Here is a 23379-nt window from a genome sequence, read left to right as displayed (position 1 = left end):
AGAGGCTATAAGTTGTCCAGTGCTTATGATGAGAAAGTGAGTGCAGGTGAGAACAAATCTGCAAACTCCAATGGTGTTGCTTACATGAGGCACTGTCAACTTTTTCACAACTTATTTTTCATTTTTTCTGTCTACATTACTACACTAATACCTGCCTCCTCTCTCCCTTCTACCCTCTCTCTTTCTTGCCCTACATCCCTCCTCCTCACTCCCTCCCTTTATCTCTCTCCCACTCTGTTCTGCTCTCTTACTTATGCCATCCCTCTCTTTCTTGCCTCCTCTTTCTTCTGCACTCATCATCTACCCTCTCTCGGCCTCTCTTGCTCTTCCTCTCTCTTCTGCCTCTGTCTCCTGCCCTCCCCCCTCCTTCCTGACCATCCTCTCTTTGCCCTTCCCTTCTTTCCTCAATCTTCATCCCTCCTCCCTCCCCCTTCCTTTCTGACTTCTCTCTCCTACTCCTACACACCCACCCCCTCCATCCTGCCCTCACTCTCCCTCCTGTCCTCTCTCTCTCATTCTTTCCTTCTACCTTCCTCCACCATCTCTCTTAAATTCCATCTCTATCACTTATTCTCTTGCTCTCAATCTCCATGTCTCTCCCTCTTGCCCTCTCTCTCACCTATCTTCACTCTCTATCTTGCCCTCTCTCACTTTCTTGCACTCTCTACACATGCACTCTTTACACACACACTCTCTACACACAATGTATCATACACACTTATCAACCTACAATATATGCTACATTATTCTTTAAAACTTACTCAAATACAGGTTTCATTACTACAAATGCATTAATGAAAATACTTTGCTAAATACTTTTAGATAGGAAGTTATTTAAGAACATACAGACACTTTTGTAAGAGCATAAATCATTTTTTTAAAAACATTATGTGAACTCATTTATAAGGCTTCTTTTCAATCTTTACTAGGTTGCCACTCATATATTGGAAATCAGACTTGAAACATTGTTTGTCAGAACATCATCAGTGAAAACATCACCAAGGTAGAAGTATCTATTTTTTGTATATATCCACCTGTAAGTACAGAAATAGTTAGAAAAAGCAATAGATGCCACACATATCAACACTTAATATATATATATATATATATATATATATTCTCCAACGTTGACAATTGTTTCATTATTACCTTTATTTTATTAACAGCCTAAATCGTAAAAAACATAATCACAATATCAGAAGGGTATATATATATCAGAACAAATAGAACTCCTCAATATATCTATCTATATATATAGATATATATATATAGATAGATATAGATATAGATATAGATATTTATATAATACATAAAACAAAGATATGTTTATTTAACTTCAATTATACTAACCTAACAAAAATGTAAATAAATAACTATATATGTGTGTGTATATATATATATATATATATATATATATATTTATACAAATACATATACTATATAGTGAATAAATGTAAATCTATTCTTAATAGATAATTAATTAATATTCTCTTTTACAGAAAAGATCAACTCCATATTTTAAAACTCGTTTAAAAGCCTTTTTGCAAATAAAGTAGCTTAATATTTGCTTTAGCTTCACATAAAGCCAAATAGGTACTACCTTCACATAAAAGCAAATAATTACTACCTTCAAATATTATATATATATATATATATATATATATATATATATATATATATATATATATATATATATATATATATATATATATATATATATTTCGCTCCAAGAATGCCGGAAGAGATTGCGAGGCTGTCTGGGCGGTCCGAGTACCGAAGCCGGCGCTTCGTAAATATCCACTCCCAGGTTCTAATATTCTCCAAAGAACCACTCGGACACCTCAAGTGCTTCAGCTTAGTTTATTTCAGCAACGGGAAAAACGACGCGTTTCGGGGATGAACCCTTGATCACGCTCGTAGTTACAAAGTAACACCATGTTTAAATACATTAGAAAAACACAACACCTCACGTGATTTTAGCCCTCAACTGTGGCGGCCATCTTATAACATGCAATTTCCGCACGCTATCACGTTTTAGAACATGTCCTGATAAGTGACATAAGTTTGTAATATTATCTGTGTGTCACACACAATTGGTAATTCAATACTGCAAGGTAAAGCGATTAAATTACCGCTGCCTTTGGATTTGACACTGTTGTCTTTCAAAGTCTCGCCCCAGTGGGCTGGTAGAAAGATGGAGTCTCGCCCCAGTGGGCTATTACCAGTTCATATGTCACCTACTTCAAACATATTGTTTACGTGTTCATAGAGCTTTGGCCTTGATCTTCTAACCATCAGTTGTCCTTATAAGTGATAGTGCCCATAATCAATCTGAAATTAAAAACATGACATAAGTCCTTTATAGCAAACTGTATTCAGACAGTAAAACAATTCAGTCATTCATGTAAATGAATTGCCAGCTCTTCACTAATATTCAGCCCATTCGGGGCAAGGCTTTCGAGCTCAACAATATATCTCGATTCCAATTTGCGCATCGACAATTCTCGGTTCCCCCCTCTCACACCAAGATCGACGCTGTCAATCACCACCATTCGCACCTGGTTCTCGTCACTGTAATGGAATTCAGCAAAGTGGCGAGAAACAGGGTACTGTTTGGTCTTATTTTTGATAGCTCTTAAGTGCTCCAGCACACGCTTTTTTGCCTAATGTTTAGTGCTGCCTATATACCATTTCTGACAAGGACAAATAAGTACATATATACAGTGTGTGGTAGTACAAGTCAGATTCTTTTTTATCACAAATTCTCTATTGTGATTGGGTATAGGCAGAGTCTGGCAGTCTGTGCTGTTCTTGCAGGCTTTACATTTTTTACAACAGCGAAAACCAGCCGGTCTTCTAGTATTGGACACATCCCTCCATCTTACATGGTTGTGACTTAGTTCATCTCTTAAACTCTTACTTTTTTTGAAAGTGATCTGAGGATTGCTGCTCAAGTTAGCACTTAAGTGAGTGTCAGTTAACAACACATGCCAGTGTTTTTTTAAAATGTGTCTTACAGAATTAGCCTGCCCTCACACTCCTTCCTGCCCTCCCTCTCTATCCTGCACTCGCTTCCTTTTAACCTTTCTTCTTTCTTACTCCTGCCTTCTTTCATGCCCTCCCTTTTCTTTCTGCCCTCTCTCTTGCCCTCCCACTCTTTTCTGCCCTCCCACTCCTTCTTGCACTTTCTCATTCCTACCCTACCTCTGTATTCTGCCCTCTCCTCTTTGCATATGCCCTCTCGACATGCGCCGTCACTGCACACAGCCTCTCTACACACGGCCTCTCTGCACATGCCTCTCTCCATATGATCTCTCTGCACAGGTCCATGTGTAGAAAGGGCAAGTGAAGAGAAGGCATGAGTAAAGAGGGCGTGTGCAGAGAGGGTGTATTCCGGAGAGGGCAAGTACTGAGAGATCAAGTGCAAATAGTGCATGTTTAAGAGGGCATGTGTAGAGGCTATAAGTTGTCCAGTGCTTATGATGAGAAAGTGAGTGCAGGTGAGAACAAATCTGCAAACTCCAATGGTGTTGCTTACATGAGGCACTGTCAACTTTTTCACAACTTATTTTTCATTTTTTCTGTCTACATTACTACACTAATACCTGCCTCCTCTCTCCCTTCTACCCTCTCTCTTTCTTGCCCTACATCCCTCCTCCTCACTCCCTCCCTTTATCTCTCTCCCACTCTGTTCTGCTCTCTTACTTATGCCATCCCTCTCTTTCTTGCCTCCTCTTTCTTCTGCACTCATCATCTACCCTCTCTCGGCCTCTCTTGCTCTTCCTCTCTCTTCTGCCTCTGTCTCCTGCCCTCCCCCCTCCTTCCTGACCATCCTCTCTTTGCCCTTCCCTTCTTTCCTCAATCTTCATCCCTCCTCCCTCCCCCTTCCTTTCTGACTTCTCTCTCCTACTCCTACACACCCACCCCCTCCATCCTGCCCTCACTCTCCCTCCTGTCCTCTCTCTCTCATTCTTTCCTTCTACCTTCCTCCACCATCTCTCTTAAATTCCATCTCTATCACTTATTCTCTTGCTCTCAATCTCCATGTCTCTCCCTCTTGCCCTCTCTCTCACCTATCTTCACTCTCTATCTTGCCCTCTCTCACTTTCTTGCACTCTCTACACATGCACTCTTTACACACACACTCTCTACACACAATGTATCATACACACTTATCAACCTACAATATATGCTACATTATTCTTTAAAACTTACTCAAATACAGGTTTCATTACTACAAATGCATTAATGAAAATACTTTGCTAAATACTTTTAGATAGGAAGTTATTTAAGAACATACAGACACTTTTGTAAGAGCATAAATCATTTTTTTTAAAAACATTATGTGAACTCATTTATAAGGCTTCTTTTCAATCTTTACTAGGTTGCCACTCATATATTGGAAATCAGACTTGAAACATTGTTTGTCAGAACATCATCAGTGAAAACATCACCAAGGTAGAAGTATATATTTTTTGTATATATCCACCTGTAAGTACAGAAATAGTTAGAAAAAGCAATAGATGCCACACATATCAACACTTAATATATATATATATATATTACCTACTGGCTATCGCCAGTAGGTATATATAGTTAGGATTTTTTCCCTATGGCATTTTTGAAAATTCTATGTCTAATAACTTTGGCGTTTGTGGACGGAATCGGCTGAAATTTTCAGGAAAATGGCACATTTTGTTTCTGAGCAGCCCTTGAAAATTTGGGGGGGGTTCGTCAAGGGGGGGCCGAGAAAAAAGGGGGGTCCCAAAACGCGTTTTTCCCATGTTAATTTCCATAGGGCCTTTGGCCTCACTTTTAGCTCGAACGGCTGAATGGATTTGCACGAAACTTGGCAAAATTGTAGGGACTGTTAGCCCGATGTGCCTTTGCTAGGTCTCAATATATGTGCTTCAGTGGATTTTGAGAAATTAACGTTCAAAACAAGATATATATCTGTAACAGCGCTCTGGGCAGCGATCCGGTCCGCTTACTTTTCGCGAAACGGAACTTTGCGCGCAGAAAGCTGATTGGCTCTCCGGTGTCTGTCAACATTCTAAACAGTCCGGAGCGGCCGCCATCTTGTCTCTCGGTAGGATCGAGAGAGAAGAAGAGGTGAAAAACGAAAGGGGAATTTAATGAAAGGGGGCAAGGTATCCCCCTCTTGACCCCCTAGGAATGTTGTTGGGGTTATTAAAGGGTCCCGTGGGGAAAAGAAAAAAAAAATGATTTTTCACGGTAGAAGCGCTTCACGGGCCGCGAACTGGGCCGCAAACTGGTAGCGAAACGGGAATTCGCCATTTTGTGCTTCGTTAATTAAATTAGTAGGTATAAGGGGGTGCGGGAGACGTATCCTAATCCCCTATGTTTCCTGAGGGTGGCTGAGGAGGCTGATATATGTTGATACATCTCTTCCAGCGGCTGTGCGTGAGCTTTTTTTTTTTTTGCTGCGTGACAGTCCGGAGCGGCCGCCATCTTGTCTCTCGGTAGGATCGAGAGAGAAGAAGAGGTGAAAAACGAAAGGGGAATTTAATGAAAGGGGGCAAGGTATCCCCCTCTTGACCCCCTAGGAATGTTGTTGGGGTTATTAAAGGGTCCCGTGGGGAAAAGAAAAAAAAATGATTTTTCACGGTAGAAGCGCTTCACGGGCCGCGAACTGGGCCGCAAACTGGTAGCGAAACGGGAATTCGCCATTTTGTGCTTCGTTTTAATTGTTTAGAGATAAAAATTATCGCCGCACATCGGCCACAATGCATGAGTATCGTTGAAAAGTCAGCGATATTCATGCATTATCCAGCAAATGCTCTTAGCCGTGTTATCCACCTTCCATTGGATAACATGGTTAAAAACTGCTCTGTGCGTGAGCTTTTTTTTTTTTTTTTTTTTTTGCTGCGTGACGTTTGTTAACGTTCGATTCGATGGAAATCAGGAAGTGTTGACCACCATTTTGTCACTGCGAGTAAATATTTTGTTATAAATGAATCCTTATTGAAAAACATTGTCTGCGCCATCTTGCCTTTTTGTCCAATGCCACAATTTTGTCGTGCACGGCAGCCATTTTAGATGCCTTGACCAGGCCCACTCTCTGCACGCCGCCGATCCTCAGCATGGCTTCCCACCCTCGCAAGCATCTCCCCCACGCACTGGTCATCCCCGCTCTCTCTCTCATGCATGGGCCATATACTTCCCCCCATCTGCGCTGCTCTTCTCTGAGAATCAAACCCTGTGCCCTCCCGACACCTCTCTTTCACCCTATTCACTACCGCACCCTCTGACACTCCTCTTCCTCTGTGTCCGATTGTCCAGGCCGGACCTAGGCTATCACCTACCCCTGCGGATGTAGTTTATGGCCCCAGCTGTAGAGAATTCAGACATGCCAACCCTCCCGATTCAGGCGTGAGACTACTGATTTCAGTGCTAGTCTCCCGCCTCCCGATTTCTGCAAGCAAAAACTCGGGGGCATATTACGAACAACTAGCGATAATTTTTGTCTCTAACTTGTTTAGAGACAAAAATTATCGCCGCACATCGGCGATATTTATCGCAGATAAACCTTGCTATTATCGCAGAAAAGTCAGCGATATTCATGTATTATCGAACAAATGCTCTTAGCCATGTTATCCACCTCCCATTGGATAACATGGCTAAGAACTGCTCAGGGCAGGTGTTAGATTTTGGAGATATTCGCGCTTAGCGCGAATATCTCCAAAAGTTGGTAATAGGAGATAGCGATGTTAGGGACTGTTTCCAGTCGCTAACATCTTGGCACGCCCGCTTTGCATGTCATTAGTGATAAGTATCACTGACATGCAAAGCGGGGCCCAAGATGGTCGCTATCTCCTTTTAGCTGTCACTAACTGGTGTTAGCGACAGCTTGGTAATAGGGAGATATTTTTATCTCCGCTTTCTTGGCTTTTAAAGCCAAAAAAGCGGAGATAAACCCCCTTGATAATATGCCCCACGATTCCTTGGGGGTTTCAGCTGACAGGGCTTGGTATTGTGTTACATGGTAATTTTTCCAGGAAACGTCAGAGGGTCGATGCAGGGGTTCTAGAAGAGGTGATAAACCATTTAAGCCTCATGAACAAGCGCATGGTCTTTTAAAGATTTGTGAAGTACTCGGGGCGGCGGTGTGTGTGTGTCCTCTTTCAGGAGCGGGCGGGGGGGGGGGGCACTGCCAGCAACTTGCCAGGTCAGGTAGTGTTCAACACGTGCATCACCCTTTCTCTGCCTGCTATTGCGCTCCATGCTTCGGAAAGGTAAGAAAAAGAACGTGCATTTGAGTTTGAAATGTCCGATCCTGCAGCAGCACACTTCCAAAGCCCACACATGACAATAACCCGATTCAAGGCCCCATTCACCCGTTTTAAAAAAAATAGATAACACTCCAACAAAGTAAGATTATAAAACTTTATTAACTATTAACTATAACGAACGGAACAAAAACTAAAAACATTTAAACATTTTTCAACACAAAAAGCAACAATGGTTAGAAGCTGTCTTTTGTGCGAATAGTCCCAAGGCAGCACAACGTGCAGAGTTCTGGACAGCACCCAGGTGATGTCGCCTGGGTGCCGCACTGGTTTTGGGATCCTACAATGCAGCACAGAAAAACAGCGTGGGGCGTCCCGGGTGGTGCGGGGGGAGGCCTTGTCAGTAGCGGTCTGTTGTGCGAATAGTCCCAAGGCAGCAGAACGCGTTGAGATGTTGATGGGACAGTGTCCAGTGTCACATGGCTGACACAACATGTACGACAGGCACCCAGGTGATGTCCAGTAAACTGCCGCACTGGTTTTGGTATCCTACAATGCTGCTCCGAAAATTGGCGTGCGGCGGCCCGGGGGTGGGGGAGGCGGCGTGAACGGGCCTCCCCAGGTGGCGGCCATCTAGCTGAGTTGCGCTCGCTTTTGCGGCTACAGCGTCTCGCTCACCATGTTGTTGAGTTGCTTCCACTCTTGCAGTGCAGCGATAGGCGGCTGCCACATGGCTCTTAAAATGGCGGACGGCTCCTCGGTTTTGGGCCTGGTCCACTGAAATGGCCCTGGGACACCTTGGAACTCGGACGCTTGCCTGCTAGGGCTTGGGCTCCATTCTCGAAAAGCGTCCCCTCAGCCGTGAAGATTCTACAAAAGTCTTGGGGGCCCCCGACTCCCGCAGGCTTCCGGTGGGGAGCGGCTGACCACGACGGAGCCACGAGATGGTGGTGCTCTCATGCTGACGCCAGCTTCAGTCTGAATGATCCAGAAACAAGGTGGGGCTTTCATCGTTTGGGAAAAAAAAATGTTCTAAACCAATGAAAAGTGTTATTTTTAGGTCATATGACCAAGCCTTCCATCTTTAGGAAACCAAAAGTAAAATGAACCAATGAAAAGTTTTATAAACAAGTCACATGACCTGTTATGCGGCATAGGGCTACAAAAAGCGTAGAAAATCCGTTGGCACGTGAGGCGGCGTCAGTAGCGGACCGATGTGCGAATAGGCCGAAGGCAGCACAACGCGCCGAGATCCGGATGGCACCGAGGTGGTGTCCAGCAAATTGCCGCACTGGTGTGGCCATCCTACAATGCTGCGCCGAAAGACGGCGTGTCCAGCTGAGTTGCGGTCACTGTTGCGGTACAGTGACTCGAACGCGCCGAGATCCGGATGGCACCGAGGTGGTGTCCAGCAAATTGCCGCACTGGTGTGGCCATCCTACAATGCTGCGCCGAAAGACGGCGTGTCCAGCTGAATTGCGGTCACTGTTGCGGTACAGTGACTCGAACGCGCCGAGATCCGGATGGCACCGAGGTGGTGTCCAGCAAATTGCCGCACTGGTGTGGCCATCCTACAATGCTGCGCCGAAAGACGGCGTGTCCAGCTGAGTTGCGGTCACTGTTGCGGTACAGTGAGTCGAACGCGCCGAGATCTGGATGGCCCCGATGTTGTGTCCAGCAAGTTGCCGCACTGGTGTGGCCATCCTACAATGCTGCGCCGAAAGTCGGCGTGGGGTGCCCCGTTGGCTTATGAGGTGATGTCAGTAGTGGACCGATGTGTGAATAGGTCGGAACCAGCACAAGGCGCCAAGATCCGAATGGCAAGTCCTGGATGTTGAGTGCCTCAGTTGAGAGTTCTGAGCAGTGCTTGTAAGACTATCTGAAGTTTATTATAAGAATCAGAGTAAGTTGAAGACTGTCTGAAGCTTATTTGCACCTTTTGCAGCTTCACTATTGCCCAAGGTGGTGTTCAGCGGAACTTTTTTCCTTTTCCTTTCTGCTTCTTTTCCTACAATCCGTTTCATCTGAAGACACGACCAGGTCCCTGAATGTGTGTAGGGGGACGCTATTGAGTGAATGAAAATGGCGGCTTGTCCAGCTGAATTGCGGTCACTGTTGCGGTACAGTGAGTCGAACGCGCCGAGATCCAGGACCGATGTGTGAATAGGTCGGAACCAGCACAAGGCGCCAAGATTCGAATGGCAAGTCCTGGATGTTGAGTGCCTCAGTTGAGATTTCTGAGCAGTGCTTGTAAGATTGTCTGAAGCTTATTTGCATCTGCTGCAGCTTCACTATTGCCCTTGTGTGGCCAAAGGTCGCACATGACATAGGCGGCCGGCTCCCGAGGTCCGGCGGAACTTTTTGCCTTTTCCTTTCTGCTTCTTTTCCTACAATCCGTTTCATCTGAAGACACGACCAGGTCCCTGAATGTGTGCAGGGGGACGCTATTGATTGAATGAAAATGGCGGCTTGACACAAAGCTGACTCAAGCGTTACTGTTGATGCTATACAGACAAAAATTGGTTTTCAGTTTGTACATTCTTCATGTTTTTTTTTTTCCATCCAAGTCTGATTGAGAGTTTGTAGAAAAATGGCTTCAGATTTTCCACATACTACTCTTCAACATTCTTCCTAAATGTAACAATGTGAAACTCACTAGGAGAACGGCTGTTTCTGTTTCCTTTCAAAATGCTGCCAACAATATTTTCTGAATGGAAGACACCATCTTGTAGCATAAAGGGCCGAAAGGGGTTCTGGTCTGGCCGATGGTTGGTGGAGACATTTTGACTATATCTTGGACCTGCCCGGCCTCGCCCAAAATGGCGCCGGTATAAATGGGACTCGTAACTCCTTGCCCGCAAATGTATATCTAGAAAATGTTATTGTAAGTGGCCCTGTCCTATTTTAATTACAAAATGTATGTCCACCGATTCCGCAACTGTTAGACACCTTAGTTCTTGCAACCTAATGGCCCGCTCGTTACGTTCCTCTACAGTGTAAATGTCTCCTCATCATATACGATTTCAGTTTGCTCCGTGGCCGGCCCACGTGGTTATAGGCCCGTATTTGTATACTGACATTTTCACAATAAAGGTTTTTAAAACAAAACACGGTAGTAGTATTTACATTGGTAAAGTTTTTACTTTTAGTCACTGTTTTCGAATCAGTAAAAGGCAAGTGAAATAAAGCAGTCCAATTACATGACGGATAAAAGGTATAATATGTAGGAACGCAGTAAAGATAAATGGTCAAGGGCAGTTGTGTTTTTCATGTCTGCAACATAAAGTGATCGATAAGAATCTGATAATCAGGCGTATCGGCGACTAAGACAGCAGGCCGAATCTCTTTTACTCAACGGTTCCGTCATGGAAGGAAGAAACGCCCTTTTTCTCGAAAAAGGAATATATTTTACTTGCAAGACAGTTGTAAATTTTCCGGGAAAGTACATTAGCCTGGAATATTATAACATATGTTTGAAAAAAAAATATTGTTCGAAAACAATAAAAAGCGTAATTTTTAGGTCATATGACCAAGCTTTTCATCATTAAATTAACAAAAGTAAAATGAACCAATGAAAAGTTTTATTAACAAGTCACATGACCTGTTATGCTTACGTTACGCGCTGCGCGCCGCGCCTCGGATCACTTCCGGGTGCGCTAACGCGGCGTGTCATATAACGCATTACGCGACAACGTAGGTCAAGAATATAGTCAAAATGTCTCCACCAACCAGCGTTCAGAACACAACCCCTTTCAGCAGTCCAAAAAGTTCTGTTAAATGACAACAGAGGGGACAGGCAACAAGAACCATCAGTCAAAGAGGGGAGGGCAAGTTCTTCTCTTCCGGGTCATGTTGGGGCGCTACCGGAACTGATCGAATTGGTAGTCTACAGTGTTTCAGGATGTTTCAGACTAAAGCTGGCGTCAGCATGAGACCACTACCATCTCGTAGCTCCGTCGTGGCCATTCCACGAGCAATCATGGCAGCCGCTCCCCACCAGAAGCCTGCGGGAGTCGGAGGCCCCCAAGACTTTTGTAGAATCTTCACGGCTGAGGGGACGCTTTTCGAGAATGGGACCCAAGCCCTATCAGGGAAGCGTCCGAGTTCCAAGGTGTCCCAGGGCCATTTTAGTGGACCAGGCCCAAAACCGAAGAGCCGGCCGCCATTTTGAGAGCCATGTGGCAGCCGCCTATCGCTGCACCGCAAGAGCGGGAGCAACTCAACTACATGGTGAGCGAGACGCTGTAGTCGCAAGAGCGGGCGGTAAACAGCTGAATGGCGGAAGAGGCACAGTGTAGCAAAAGCGGGCGGAATGGCAACTAAAACGGTAAAGGGGCGCCCCACTACAGCTTGTCTTCAGGTGAAACGGATTGTGGGACAAGGTCCAGAATTGAAGAGTCATCAAAAGGCAAAAAGTTCCGCCGGACCCCGGGAGCCGGCCGCCTATGTCGGGGGCGATCTCAGGCTACACCAGTGCTATAAGACTTGGGGAGGGTGTCGGAGCCAAGCGTCTTCTCCGAGTCCATGGCCATCACACCGCCCAAGTTTTCTAATGCAGTCAGGTCCACAAACGACACTCACTTACTTTGAGAATAGTGAAGCTGCAGTAGGTGGAAATAAGCTTCAGACAGTGTTACAAGCGCTGCTCAGAACTCTGAACTATGGCACCCAACATCCAGAACTTATGCTATTTGAGAATGGCAGTGACATCGAAGCATCTCAGGGACCAAAACCATTAACGTACTTTCACGTATGAAAATCTTACTTGGGGAGGGGGCAGGAGCGAAGCGCCCCCTCCCAGTCAGCGCCACCACACCGTATGTTGAAAATTTGAAGCCATCGTTCTACAAAGTCAACCAAACTTGGATTGAAAAATCTAGAAAAATGTACAAACTGAAAACCAGTTTTGGTCTGCATAGCATCAGTAGCAACGCTTGAGTCAGCTTTGTGTCAAGCCGCCATTTTGATTCAACAAAGCACAGGCATTGAAAAAGGCTCAAATTCAGAACTCTAAACTATGGCACCCAACATCCAGGAGCTTGCCATCCGGATCTTGGAGCCTTGTGCTGCTTTCGATCTATTCACACATCGGTCCACTACTGATATCATCTTATAAACCAACGTTATGTAAATAGTTTTTTAATAAAATGTTTTACCCTGTTTCTTTGCTGGTGTGTTGTCTATATTTTTAATATTTGCATAGGGTTTGTCGTTATTTTGTGCGGGATGGGTGACGGAGCCGAGCTGTCTTGCAGCCCTCATGGTGTGGAGCTCAGTTCATCTCACTATTTTCGTATTTCTCATGTATGGTTGTTCCTAATATTTCTATTTTAGCGAGGTCAAAAAGAGATCCAATTAGTGGCCTACTGATTTTGCTCGATTACTTTTATTTTTTTTACACGATTTTTCACTATCTGCAAAGACTAAACAGAGTATTGCGACTTTGTGCTTGTTTGTAAATAGAGAATGATCCAAAGAGAACCAATTCTAAAACAGTAAATGCTTGGACAACAATCAATCAAATGGAGAGACAAGCAGGCACGACGGATTAAAAAGGGGGGAAAGGCTTGCGTTAACTACCGTTCACTATCTGCAAAGAGAGAGTACTACTAAGACAAAAGAGGGGAGGGGGGGGGGTGCAGCGTTCAAAGCACATCAGCGTGCATAAATACGAAAATGTTTTCATCTATCACGTACTTGACATTTTAAAGCTTTTCATATTTGCTATTAAAAAACCAATGAAATTCACAGAAAAAACCATAGGTTATAGTGGATATATAGTTAGGAATTTGCATTTACAAAACCTTGAAAATTCAATGAAAAAACCATTGGTTTTAGGCCATATATAGTTAGGGATTTGCATTTACAAAACCTTATTTTACTCGCATAAAACCATTGAAATTCCATATATAGTAATAAGCGCTAACTATATATCGCGCACCCGCAATCCACTGCTGATGATGTCACATATTACATCATTCATGACATGGTTAGTGACATCACTGATGACATCACTGATGACATCTCAAATGACATCACTGATGACATCACTGAAAACATCTCATTTGACATGACTGATAACATCACTGATGATATCATTCATGTGATAATACGATGAACCTCTTAAGACTCTAATATAACCTTAGATACAATCAGTGTAAACAGACACTCACAGACTGTCACTCATCCATGGAGTTACTCACACACCTAGTCAGTCATGCAAAGAATCAATCACACCTCCATTTCCTCAACTATACAGTTATACAAAATTTACTTATTCAAACATATACTAACACATATTTACTCTATTATACAATCCCTGATACAAGTTCACAATGATCCATACAGCCACTCACACATTCACTGGCTCTTATGCACAGTTATTTATATATGTCAACTCTCACATGTACTGTGTTTTACATATGTACTTACTTTGACATGTAGCACTAAGATATCCATTCACTCTCCAATGCACTCATGCACACAGTCAACCGCCCATACAGCTGTTTCCACATGCACTTTTGAAACCATACATCTAGTGAATCAACTGCTCACACATCTATGCACAGAGTCATACACCTCCCAGCCACCTACACACACACTCAGTATCCCATACAAATACTTGGGCAACCAATCAATAACCCATATAGTTACTCATATAGCTACTTATCAACACATGCAACAGTTCACAGAACAACAGACATAATGATGCACAAATTAAGACAGTTTAGTCACTAACCCATGCACTCAGTGAGACACATTTAATCACTCACTCATACAGTCAGTCATGCACCTACTAAATCCTTCATCCAGACACTTATATATCCACTCATTCTTCAATATGTAAGAGATATTTTAACTTTACAGAAACATACAGTCACTGCATGTTGTCATCAGTGATGTCATCAGTGATGTCATTTGAGATGTCATCAGTGATGTCATCAGTGATGTCACTATCCATGTCATGAATGATGTAATATGTGACATCATCAGCAGTGGATTGCGGGTGCGCGATATATAGTTAGCGCTTATAACTATATATGGAATTTCAATGGTTTTACGCGAGTAAAATAAGGTTTTTTAATGCAAATCCCTAACTATATATGGCCTAAAACCAATGGTTTTTTCATTGAATATATATATATATATATATATATATATATATATATATATATATATATATATATATATATATTCTCCAACGTTGACAATTGTTTCATTATTACCTTTATTTTATTAACAGCCTAAATCGTAAAAAACATAATCACAATATCAGAAGGGTATATATATATCAGAACAAATAGAACTCCTCAATATATCTATCCATATATATAGATATATATATATAGATAGATATAGATATAGATATAGATATTTATATAATACATAAAACAAAGATATGTTTATTTAACTTCAATTATACTAACCTAACAAAAATGTAAATAAATAACTATATATGTGTGTGTATATATATATATATATATATATATATATATATATATATATATATATATATATATATATATATTTATACAAATACATATACTATATAGTGAATAAATGTAAATCTATTCTTAATAGATAATTAATTAATATTCTCTTTTACAGAAAAGATCAACTCCATATTTTAAAACTCGTTTAAAAGCCTTTTTGCAAATAAAGTAGCTTAATATTTGCTTTAGCTTCACATAAAGCCAAATAGGTACTACCTTCACATAAAAGCAAATAATTACTACCTTCAAATATTATATATATATATATATATATGTATTACCTACTGGCGGTCGCCAGTAGGTAGTTATAGTTAGGATTTTTTTCAATGTTAAATCTCAAAATTCTATTTGGAATAACTTTGGAGCCGGTTGACGAATCTGCCTGAAAATTTCCACAAAATGGCCTCGTCAAGCTCCGGTCCTTCCCAGAAAGTTTGGGGGGGATTCGTCAAGCGGGGGCCGAGATAAAAGGGGGGTCCCAAAACGCATTTTCTCCATGTTAATTTCCATAGGGCGGTCGATTTCACTTTTAGCCCGAACGGATGAATGGATTTCCACCAAACTTGGCAAAATTGTAGGGACTGGTAGCCCGATGTGCCTTTGCTATGTCTCAAGATATGTGCTCCAGTAGAATTTGAGTAATTTAAGTTTAAAAAAATATATATCTGTAAGCGCGCACCGGTGCGCGCACCGGCGAGCGCTCCGGTCGCGCCACGTGAGGTGCGCACTGAAAGCTGATTGGCTGTCGGGTGTCTGAAAACATTCGAAACAGACCGGAGCGGCCGCCATCTTGTGTCTCGGTAAAATCGAGACACAAGAGGTGTCAAAAACAAAGGGGGGAATTGACCATAAGGGGGCAGGGTAGACCCCCCCTGACCCCCTAGGTTTAATGTGGAGGCCATAAAAGGGCCCCGCGGGGTAAAAAAAAAATATATTTTTTTGATTATCGCGGGGGGCGCGCAAGGTACGCGCACCGGGGAGCGCACCGGGGAGCGCACCAGGGAGAAAAGAGAATGGCAGAGTTTTAAAATTTAAGTCATTTTATATAAATGGGAGGTAGTTCTGAAAAGAACTGTTTTTTTATTCTTTTTGTTGTTTTATATTTTTTTGGGGAGTTTTTAAACTTTTTTTGCTTTTTTTGGTTTTTCTGAACATTTTTTGTTTTTTTTGTATTTTTTAAGGAGAGAAACAAAAACCAAGCATTTCAAACGGGCTCAACAGGAGAAAAAAAAAAGGGCAACAAATTAATTTTTCCTTTGGCACTTGTGGTTTTCCCAAGCACGATTAATAAGAGTGATGCATTGCTCACCATAGCAAATCGTTTGACCACAAAATTTACAAACCATTTTAAAATTTGAAAAGTTGGTTTGTATGATGGAGCATGTCTCCCTAACTTCCGGTCCTGTTGGGGTGGGAACAGTAGTTTTGGAGGTGCTGGCAGAAGATTGTACAGGGTTTTTGGCCAGTTCCCTGACCTCTGCCCTAGAATAGTTGTTGGGATGTTTTCTAACCATATGCCGAATCATTGTGTGGTTGCCGAAGGAGTACTTCTTGTTGGGATTCCCCCTTGACATCTCCTGATGACAGATAAGGCAGGTTGCTTTAGGTGCATTCACTTTTTTTTTGTCACTCGGGATAGAAAAAAATTGCCAAATGATGTGCTCTTTTGGTTTGTATGTTATGTTGTCCTCTGGGACGAATCTACTGTCCTCTTCGTCCTCGTCCTCCTCCTGTTCTGGATCTGCACCACTGTGAAGTTGAGGAGGTCCTTGTGGTGGTGGTGGGGGTGGTGGTGGTGGTCCAGAAGATCCAACAGCTGCAGCTAATGTAGCCATTTTCTATAGATAAAAGTAAAGGTCTTCCTCTCTCAAAGCAAAAAGGTAGAATAAGGAAAAAAGGTGGGGGCTTTCCTCATTATGAAAAAAAAATATCCTGAACCAATGAGAAGTGTTAATTTTAGGTCACATGACTAGGGGTTTTATCATTATGAAACCAAAACTGTTATGAACCAATCAAAAGTGTTATTTTTAGGGCACATGACCCGACGCGCTTACGCTACGCGCCCAGGGGCGTGCCCGGGGGCGTGCCCCGGGTCACGTAGCGTAAGCGCGTCGGTGCGCTTACGTCGTGCGTTTCACGCATACGCGGCTACGCGATACGTCACGATCATGTTTTCGTTCGCGATATTGGCGCTTACGGGACGCTCCCCAGTGCACGCCCCGGGGCTCTTCATATAATTGCGCTTTCCGGGGCGCTACCCGGGGCGCGCTCTGGGAGCGCTCCCCTCCCCCCCCCCCAAAAAAAAAAAAAGAATAAATAAAAAAAAATGGGGAAAATTGTATGGACTGGAAGCCCTATTTTTAAGTTGTTTTTACGAAAATTAACTTTGAAAAAATATATATTGGGATACATTGGGCTATATATATGTTAGTGCCCAAACGTAGCCCAATGTAGCCAAATATAGCCCAATGTAGCCAAAAGATGGCCACCAGAGACAAAAAAAAAATTGCCCAAATATCAGCCAGATGTAGCAGAACTGTAGCCCAATGACAGAATGTACCAGCATTAAAAAAAAACTATGAAATTCACTGAAAAAACCATAGGTTTCACACCAGTTATAGTTAGGAATTAGCATTTAAAAAACCTATTAAATTCACTGAAAAAACCAGAGGTTTCACACCAGTTATAGTTACCTGGAAATTTTACTGACATAAAACCAATGAAATTCCCACGTTATAGTTATTCGGACTCACTATAACTTGCGCGTGCAATGCACTGCTGATGACAACATCCTTGTGACACAGTGACAGACCTCCTCTCACTGTAAAGTAACCTTTGAAACACATATTCAAAAATAGAAACTAACATTTTCAAAAAAGTGCATATACCCATACCAGTTACAACAACCAATTCAGTAATGCCATGTCATGAGTGATGTAATATGTGATGTCATCAGCAGTGCATTGCACGCGCAAGTTATAGTGAGTCCGAATAACTATAACGTGGGAATTTCATTGGTTTTATGTCAGTAAAATTTCCAGCTAACTATAACTGGTGTGAAACCTCTGGTTTTTTCAGTGAATATATATATATATATATATTTATATATATATATATATATATATATATATATATATATATATATATATATATATATATATATATATTCACTGAAAAACCATAGGTTATAGACCATATATAGTTAGGGTTTAGCATTTACAAAACCTTATTTTACTCGCATAAAACCATTGAAATTTCATATATAGTTAGTTGCACTAACTATATATCGCGCACCCGCAATCCACTGCTGATGATGTCACATATTACATCATTCATGACATGGTCAGTGACATCACTGATGACATCACTGATGACATCACTGATGACATCACTGATGACAACATCCAGTGACTGTATGTTTCTGTAAAGTGTAAATATGTCTTACATATTGAAGAATGAGTGGATGTATAAGTGTCTGGATGAAGGATTTAGTAGGTGCATGACTGACTGTATGAGTGAGTGATTAAATGTGTCTCACTGAGTGCATGGGTTAGTGACTAAACTGTCTTAATTTGTGCATCATTATGTCTGTTGTTCTGTAAACTGCTGCATGTGTTGATCAGTAGCTATATTAGTAACTATATGGGTTATTGATTGGTTGCCCAAGTATTTGTATGGGTCACTGAGTGTGTGTGTGGGTGGCTGGGAGGTGTATGACTCTGTGCATAGATGTGTGAGCAGTTGATTCACTAGATGTATGGGTTCAAAAGTGCATGTGGAAACAGCTGTATGGGCGGTTGACTGTGTGCATGAGTCTATTGGTGAGTGAATGGATATCTTTGTGCTACATGTCAAAGTAAGTACATATGTAAAACACAGTACATGTGAGAGTTGACATATATAAATAACTGTGCATGAGAGCCAGTGAATGTGTGAGTGGCTGTATGGATCATTGTGAACTTGTATCAGGGATTGTATAAGAGAGTAAATGTGTGTTAGTATATGTTTGAATAAGTAAGGTGTGTATAACTGTATAGTTGAGGAAATGGAGGTGTGATTGATTCTTTGCATGACTGACTAGGTGTGTGAGTAACTCCATGGATGAGTGACAGTCTGTGAGTGTCTGTTTACACTGATTGTATCTAAGGTTATATTAGAGTCTGAAGAGGTTCATTGTATTATCACATGAATGATATCATCAGTGATGTGATCAGTAATGTCAAATGAGATGTCATCAGTGATGTCATCAGTGATGTCATTTGAGATGTCATCAGTGATGTGATCAGTAATGTCATTTGAGATGTCATCAGTGATGTCATCAGTGATGTCATTTGAGATGTCATCAGTGATGTCATCAGTGATGTCATCAGTGATGTCACTGACCATGTCATGAATGATGTAATATGTGACATCATCAGCAGTGGATTGCGGGTGCGCGATATATAGTTAGTGCAACTAACTATATATGAAATTTCAATGGTTTTATGCGAGTAAAATAAGGTTTTGTAAATGCTAAACCCTAACTATATATGGTCTATAACCTATGGTTTTTTCAGTGAATTTTCAAGGTTTTGTAAATGCAAATTCCTAACTATATATGGTCTATAACCTATGGTTTTTTCTGTGAATTTCATTGGTTTTTTAAAAGCTAACATTTGTAGCTGTAAAATGTATTCTTCTTTAAATCCAAAAATATATTTTAGATGTTTATTGATAATTTTTTTTTAAATATTTTTTTTCTACGCTTCCGGTAAGCGAACCGGGAAGCTTTCCGTTAGCTCATCTTGATGCCGCGATCTAGTACGCGAACCGGTAAACGTTTCGTTAGCGCAACTGTGACGCGTCGCGGAAGCGCGACGTATCACGTTGTCGCGTAATGCGTCTTATGACGCGCCGCGTTAGCGCTCCCGGAAGTGCTCCGGACCGCGAACCGGAAGCGATTCGAGGTGCGGCGCGCTCCGCGTAACGTGAGCGGAACAGGTCATGTGACTTGTTTATTAAAGTTTTCATTGGTTCATTTCACTTTTGGTTTCCTAATGATGTAAGACTAGGTCATGTGACCTAAAAATAACACTTTTCATTGGTTTAGAACTATTTCTTTTCCCAAATGATGAAAGCCCCCACCTTTTTTCTCACTCTGACTTTCAACTTTGTGAAAGGAAGACCTGATTTTTTTCTGTGATGGCTTCAATAGTAGCTTCAGCTTCTGCACCCCCACCACCACCACCCCCATCTCCTAATAGGAAGAGAGGACCCCCTCCACAATTTATTGGAAACATAGAGGTGGAAGAGGAAGAAGAAGACGGAGAGGAAGAAGAGGGACCACAATTTGTCCAAGAGTTACCCCGGGTATCTCATCGGAAAGAAAGCTTTATATGGCAATTTTTTAGCATTCCTTCTGGAGAAAAAAAAGTCAATGCACGATATGCTAAGTGCCTTATCTGCAAAAAAAAATTATCCCGAGGAACAAATAAAAAATACAGCTTTGGAAATCACACAATGCACCGACATATGCAGAGGTGGCATCCAATGAACTACAGTCGTGGAGAGATGCGTGAACTGCAACAAAACCCCCCAACTTCGGTGCCTTCAACAACTTCTGATCTGTCTCTGTCAGTGGCCGAGGCGAACGAAACAGTGCCCAACATACAAAAAAATTTTGTGCATCTAAAGCTGACATGCTTGTATTGTGGAACACTAATTTCATGCGCTAACATGAGTGTGAAATTGATTAATCTGGCTTTCGAGAAACACCAATGTTCCAAACGCAAGAATTTTTAATTTTTTTTTTGCTCCTGTTGAGCCATTTTCAATGCCTCTTTCTGTTCATTCCCTTTAAAAAAACAACAAAAAAACCAAAAAAGTGTTCAAAAAATCCAAAAAAATGAAATAATGTTCAAAAAAGTAAAAAAAAAAGGTCTAAAGGTCTTTTCAGAACTACCTCCCCTTTTTACAAAAATTGCTAGAAAGTGTAACACTCTGGCAAGCTGTTTTTTTTTAGTTCGCTTTCCGGTTAGCTCTCCGGTACGCGAACCGGGAGCTAACCCCAAATTAAAAAAAAAAAAAAAAATAAAGGAGTAATTACAAGAGAAGAAAACACAGAGTGATGTAAAAAGAAAGACAGCTATAGGGTTTAAACCAGAAATGGTGTTTAATAGATTTATTTACCTAAGAAGAGAAGTAAAAGGATATAATTGTGGAAAACAAAATACATAAGAAAGTGAAAGAATCAAGGTGTGTCCTCTCTAAAAGTTTGTTTAAGGTGAACCGTACTCAGGGTTGCATATCAAATTTATGCTTGTTGAAGAATACAGAGGAGATAATAAAAGTGAAGACCTACCATTGTAGTAAAACATGCCCACTTATTACATCATTCATAACATAGTCAGTGACATCATCAGCAGTGGAATGCGGGTTAAAAAAGTAGAAAACATTTACCTTATAATTCTTGTTAACTTTTAAAGAACATTTTTCATACTTTCAATCTGTAAAAGAGAGAACAAACATTTCCAAAAATATTAAAACATGTATTTAAAAATTAGAAAAAAGAAGGGAAAAGGTTCAAGAAGAAACAGTTTTTAAACAACTTTGACACTTACAGAAGCCTCTGCTTCTCTAAGACCCGTACACAATCCTAAAGATATTTATTTTAAACAAACAGTATCTTCATGCTGATGAAATGAGGCCTATTTTGGAACATGATGCTTCTTTTGCATTGCTGATGTCTCACAATAGTGATGCAATAGCAGCGCAAAAGAGATGTAAAGCCATCATAAAATTGTGTCTAACATTTTCAATGATTGTTTCAGGATGCAAATAAGATGTGTGCTTTGAAGAGCTTTCTTTGAGGTGAGGCCTATTTCTTTTTTTTTTTAAAAACAGTACCCAGAAGTACAGCACTGTAAGCATTAAAATTGACACTTACAGAAGACTCAGTTTCTCCATATCTACCTCACATTTCTAAATGTATATCATAAGTACAAAAAGCAGAACATTAATTATACATGTTAAATGGTTTATTTTTGCTGTTCTCAGAATGTATCAAATTTCACTTAAATCAGTGACTTGAAGGTATTCATCATGTAACAGCGGGGAAAAAAAAACACAATCAAAATGATTGTGTTTAAAAAACCCATACGACCTAAGAAATCTGAATTCAAAAGTCCTTAAAATTAACTTACTTTCAATAACGTCGAAGGATCTCCTATGAACAGCGTCCACTCTGTTGTGCTATAAATATTTTCAGCCCGCCACTTTCTGAAAGAAAACCTCCATTGTTTCGAAAAATATGTTACATACAAGAAAAGACTTCTCACATTCTATCACATGTTTCCACTAGGCCAAATCATGTTGCAGCGATTCGCAACTCTAGTAATTCTTCCAATCAAATCCCGTCATTTTCTATTTTCGCAACTTTCAAAAAGAAAACATTTGAGATTATTTTCACAATCCTGGACTACTAATATCTTACTCTTCTTTGTCACTCATGTTCTCCTTTTCCTATGACACTGATACTGCTTACTATGAAGCAGACTTACTTGCATCAGGTTTATATAGTTGGATTTTAAAATTGACATTATAATTAAAAGTTTTGGACCAATAATCTAGACAGCATTGCAGACTTACATTCCCTCTACTTGATGAACAATTTCCAATTCCTCACAGGAAATCCCAAAATTCTTTCTTTAAAATGTTGGTTTTAAAAACACCAGGTAAGAATTTTTAAGGTCAAACGGCAATTTTTTTTTGAAAGTTACAACAGAATCATTGCAGAATGACTAGCCGTTTCGAGACTTTAAGTAAGCTGTATAATGTCCTGATGTTGTTGAAGGACCATCGTGATAGATAATTGCTACAGTTACAAAAGTCCTCCCTGATATTGACAGCTGAGAAGCCACAACATTTTTTATTAAAGTTGACAATTTTGATCCATCAGGCCTACATCGTTGGATCATTAAAATGACATACTGGCCATATCTACGTATAAATAATGTTGACATCATATCACATTTACATTGGCTACACTCCATGTTGTGATCCGCTGCATTTACTAACTTATTAAAGGACACTGATTTACTGTCTGGCAAAGTTAAATATATAAATCTTTCTGAGTCTACACTAGTAGTACTTGATACCCTACAGTTCTCGCAGTCATGCTGCCATTGATAAGAAAGCCCAAACAGGTGATCTACATCTACACCCTCATCTTGCAATACATCAAGCATATACATTAAAAACTCCTGACAATCTTGCTGATTATTTTCAGAGAAGTCTGTTTGACCTGAACATTCATCTAACAGATAACGAACTTCAGACACACTTTCTACTTTTGTTCGATCAGTGCTACATTTCTCGAAAACAGAATTCAACAAACAGCATAAAATGTGTTCTGAATTCAACAGAATCTGTTCTTTTAAACTCTCTAGTGAAAAGAGAACATTAACCACTACATTTGCATAGCAGTTGACACCAGAACTGTTTTCAAATTGAAAACCGACAACATCTTCAACAGAATCCACTTTCTTTCTGCTAACAATTTTCGGTTCATTGACTTTTGGTCTTTTTGCTACAACCTCCCTACTATTACTGATATTTCTACGTTTCCGGCCTACCACACGTTTCTCAAACAAAGGATA

Source organism: Lissotriton vulgaris, chromosome 5, assembly GCF_964263255.1.
Source record: "Lissotriton vulgaris chromosome 5, aLisVul1.2, whole genome shotgun sequence".
Lineage (NCBI taxonomy): Eukaryota > Metazoa > Chordata > Amphibia > Caudata > Salamandridae > Lissotriton > Lissotriton vulgaris.
Note: the sequence above shows the minus strand (reverse complement) of the source record.